Genomic DNA, 5,113 nt, shown 5'->3' on the forward strand with positions numbered 1-5,113 from the left:
ACCCTACCTGGTTGATTACGTTCTTCCTGAGAATGCTAAATTTGAGAGAGAGATAAAACACAGAACCAGAGACATATAGACAGACATATACGCAGACAGATATCACAGAGATACATAGAGAGACACAAAACATAGGAGTAATTCCTGCAGTCACGAAAGCTCCAAATTGAGTTTATACTTGTGTCACCTTTGTCGCGCGTGCATTAACGCATCGATGTTGTTTGTGTAGATGTGAACGCGCTAAAAAGGGGACTCGGTTCATTCAACGACTTCACTCTATCAAGCCGTGGCTTTGCTTCCCATCAAAAGCTCAATCACCACTCTTGACCTGATGAGGCATGCACGTTGCAAATTTCAACGGAAGGTGGGCCGAGTATTTGGGAGGAAAGATACTTGAACACGCTCAAAGAGGACTCATTCATTCAACGACTTCGCTTCATGAGACCCCGGCTTCGCGTCTCATTAAAGCTCAGTCACCACTGTTGACGTGACGGGCGCTGCACGTTGCAAATCTCCGGAAGGTGGGCCGAGCATCGGGGAAAGAGGCAGTGACCTACGCGTGACGCACGAATAAAAACGCACGCGGCGACGCATTTCACCGGGAGACGTAACGTGCTTGCGGGATTTTTTTTTTTATAGAACAAGTCCGTCTCGAAGAAGTGACCAGCTGTACGAATGAGCGGGGGCGGCGGCGGCGGCGGGCGGGGGGGGGCGTTGTAACGACCCAGCGACGGGTCACAGCGCGTCATGTGCGCGGGCGTGCACAGTGGAGCGTTTCACCGCAACGCAGAATCGCGCGCTTGTTTACGACGGCCCAGGCGCACACGCCCACGGGAGAACCGATGAAGTGGGGCGGGGGGGGACACGAAGTGCAAATGAGCCACGACGTAGCGTCGCGCTTGTGTAATTGTCAGAATGATGTCTGTCCCACACACACACCGTATTCCGCCCCTTCCCAGAAGGGAAGGGGAGACGCGGTGGCACTTTGCACGTAAGCGTCCTCATCATCGGCCACGATATTTGGCACGCTGGATGAAAGCCTGCACAGGCTGATGCTATCGATCATCTCTCATAGTTTCGCATTGGAACAATCCACTTTGCACGTGAGCTGATGCCATCGCTATCTCTGTGGTGGACATCATCCTTCTTGGGGAGTCCCTTCCCTTGGCTTCCACTCCATCGTGAGGCCCCATGGCTGAGGCAGTGGCCAGTGTCAAGGCTGGTGCCTCCTCGCCAAGTTCTAGGACTGAGGCCTACACCCTCAAGACCAAGGTGGAGCACGGCAGCTGAGACAATGTCCCCAAGCCATCTCTGGTGATATCTTGGAAAGAAAGATATAGTTTAACACATAGGCTTTCGCGACCAATATTATTCGTAATCAACGTTTTTGGGTTAGATAGCGAATTGCCCGATGATGCTGGATGCAATTGCCAGCGAAATGTCGTACTCAAAAATGGTAAATGTTGTGGTTTCACACTTCAACACACCGGTGGGCTAAAGCAGTGAACTATTTGTCTTTTGTCACGTGACACTTTTTTTGCTGAATGGCCGTGTCGGGTGGTGGAGGGTTACGACACATTTATAAATAACGCGATCTAACCCAAAAACGTTTATTATGAAGAAAGATATAGCACTGTCAAAAAAACCTCAGTACTTTTAATGGCAACAGATGTTCCCAGGTCAGCTACCTGAAGACGACCCTGGGAAAACCAGGACAGGTGGCAACGTTACTCAGGACTGGGTCTCAAGGAGCCAAGCCTGGGCTGTGCGTGGTGTTGCTAATGACTGCAAGTGGATGAGACGTGGCTTAATGAGTGCAGAGATGAGCGCCGATTTCGGGTAACGGGGAGGATGTGATCAGTCGCAAGCAATGGACATGAACCACGGTTGTGAAAAATCTGTGATCAGTGCGGGAATGCCGCCAACACTGATTTGCAAAAAAGATAGCTACATTGATTGGCTAATGGGGCTTGAAGTGTGACCTTCATTTTGTATTAATTCTAAATTGATTGCAAATTTTTTAATCATCAGCGGTCTTTTTGAAAACCTGACAATTTACCGTCGGTCAAATAACATGTAAATACATTTCCCTGTAGGTGATTTGCACGTATATAGTCAATACACTTTTGTTTTATTGCACGAGCAACAATTTTGTATTCATGCACGTGAACAAATTAAGCTCGTCAGCTCTAATTTTAAGTAAGTTCTTCTAAAAGATACAGGCTTTACGCAACGCGATTTAAAATTGAGTCCTAAGTTTTACAATAATCAATAGGGACTTGATGCATTTACAAAATAATTTTGAGAACGTATCATATTTGTCAACCGTCTCATCATTTATTTGATTTGTTATTTGAAAACAACAAGCTAAATTTCCCTCTCCGCGAGTCACATCAGCCGAGCATTGCATTTCCACACAGAATCAAGCCAAGGCCCCTTCTCACCAAAAGAAATCAAGAACTTGTGGCATTGTTTATGAGACAAGCATGACCTACGACCTCTGAATGTATATTTAAAACAAGCTTAACCTATGATAATTGTTTTTTTACCCTTCTATCTGGCAACAAAACTGACACCTTTTTTACAAGGAGTCACGTTTACATAGACCACAATACCTGCAGTCATAATGTAAACAAAAAACATAACTCTGATAATGTGCACTGTCCTTGAAGTTGATTGGTCCACACCCGAGACAGCTTTCCTTAGAGCCTAGTCTCACATGGGTTGGACCAGATGACGCCAAAAGACGCACAACTAAAAGACAATGCACCATCAGAGTATGAGAGCTCGGGGTAAGCATTTACACCATTGGAACTGCAGGTATTGTGGTCTATGTAAACATGACTCCTTGTAAAAAAGGTGTCAGTTTTGTTGCCAGATAGAAGGGTAAAAAAAACAATTATCATATTTTTTACTGGAAAATGAGGTTCCAATGGTGAAGCTTAACCTAAATGTGTAATCGTGCTAACCCTATGGGCGTTTAGACATTACTCAACATTCTTCCCATTCCTCTAATTTCTGCGTTGGAAGTTGGGAATCATTTCACAGTCATGTTCTAGTTAATGAACAACGTTTGACCTCAGCAGATCGTTTTATTTAAAGAATCATTCATTCATTCCTCAGTGTACTGCAGTTCAAATTTTAAGAGGTGAGGATTGGGTGGCTAATGGTGGTCCCAGGGTGGGATGGTGGGTGGCGCGTGACTGAGCTGTAGGACCATGTAATAACGATGGCCCGTTCCAATCAGTTAATTAGGCTGGAATGTGCAGGAGGAAAATGCAATGCAAGGGCAGTGACGATGCGCTCCCCAAATTTCACCAGGCTCACTGTTCATGAACTCTTGGAAGTGCTTGCACAAAGGATAGTAACATCTCATCCTGTGTTCTTGGAATCTTGGCTACCACTCTGTTATTATTTTTGACGGTCGGCCACCATATCATCACAAATGTTATAGAGCCGTTTGTCAATCATCTGCAGGAATGAAAGCCCCCCCAATACCATTTCAGTCATCGGAATTATTTTACCATACTTCACCATGCTGTTCAGTGTGGGTTGGTGAAGGGGTGAGGCCTGGGAATGTTGCAGATATCACGCACCACTTCTGTTAGCCCAGGTCGGTCAAAAAACCACTGTGCCACTACTCCAGCCCTGGTGCATGATCTCCCCATTTTGAATGCACAGTGAAGTAGTTTAAATGTTGACTTGGAGCGATTCACCCCGTCCCCGTCCCCCATCTGTGCTAAGGCCACCGCTGGCTCGAGCACAGAAATGTGCCAATGTCCGAGTGCATATTTTAAATGGGGCATCGCCGCGGGGTTGAAATGAAGGGTAGACTGGAGCTGTGTCAGAGTGGTTAGTGCATTGCGATTCGAACCCAGTGACCCCAAGTTGCATGTATGTGTGTTGAACGTCTTTCGCACCATACGGAGCCAACCGTGCTAATCGGAGTCGCAAGAGTTCAATTCCCAGCCAGGGTCAACACCAGTGGCGATTGATATCTGAACTTGTCCTGCCCTCCTCCCTTTCACCAACTCATACCGACCAGCAGAGTGAAGTATGGTCAGACAATACCCATGCCCAGCATGGCATGGGGAGGCCTTTATCTCGCAGTGGTTCTGTGGTCATTAATTGCTATACGCATATAATGCACGCTGTAATTTTACCCAGACGTCAATACGAGCACCATGAAAAGTTTACCCCAGAATGCTCAAAATGAATTTTGGTTTAGTTTGCAGAATAGAAAATCCTTACAGGCACGTGGGTTTCATTCGGCTATCGACCTTTGTTTGATTTCCCTTGCGCGCATTAGTGGAGTGTTTCAAATCAGAAGTGAATCTTGCAGACGTCTGCTGAGTATTCAAACGATTTAGATTCATTTGATCAGCAATAGAGGTGCAGAGTTTTGCCACTGAACTTTGCAGTCACCCAATGTCCACCTCCGATTTGATTTCGATGCTCGGTATTTCTTTGAGGCTCGCAATTATGGTGGCTATGTGTGCTCATGAAGTCAATTTCATTTAACTAATGAACCACGATTCATATATGTCTAGCTCACACGTACACTCTTGAATCTGGAAACTAGTTCCTTTCAAAGTTGACTTTTGAAAAATCTAAAAGGCTAATGAAGTTTACCCACGTTTTTCTCTCACTTATGCATTCACATTTGCCATATTAAACGGAACGTTTACGTCAGTATTTGTTTTGCTAATTCGTACTATTTCGCGATTTTCATATTTTCACAAGTGAACACATTGATGTCTTGCGAACGACCACAAAATAACTATTTTTTATTGACACAAAGTGACAAGTTTTTTTTAAATATTTCAGTATTTTCTTTAAGGAGAGAGAGAGAGAGAGAGCGGGGGTGGTACAACCTCCCCCACACTACTGCCCCCAACACCACCAGAATTGCAAAATCAAGAAAGTTTGCGGTGTGACGATGAGTCGTTCCTGTCGCGACACGCACTTGGGCCCGTTTCGTGGCCGCGAAGCGCGCGCCTCCGTGGGTGGCGTTGCGATCGAGAGGGCAATGACCAAAACTTTCCTTTGCCTTCCCATTGGCTGGCGCTGCGTGTGGGCGGTGTCTGCCGTGGTGTTTAAAAACCGCCGCACC

The 5,113-nt window shown here is 46.0% G+C and overlaps 1 protein-coding gene across 1 annotated transcript in view; it reads right to left on the reverse strand.

Annotated features, from left to right (window-relative positions):
• Positions 1 to 5,113, reverse strand: part of LOC144729398 (synapsin-3-like) — a 146,820-nt gene that overhangs the window by 54,390 nt on the left and 87,317 nt on the right. The window lies entirely within an intron of this gene.

Source organism: Lampetra planeri, chromosome 32 (assembly GCF_965212315.1).
Source record: "Lampetra planeri chromosome 32, kcLamPlan1.2.h2, whole genome shotgun sequence".
Lineage (NCBI taxonomy): Eukaryota > Metazoa > Chordata > Hyperoartia > Petromyzontiformes > Petromyzontidae > Lampetra > Lampetra planeri.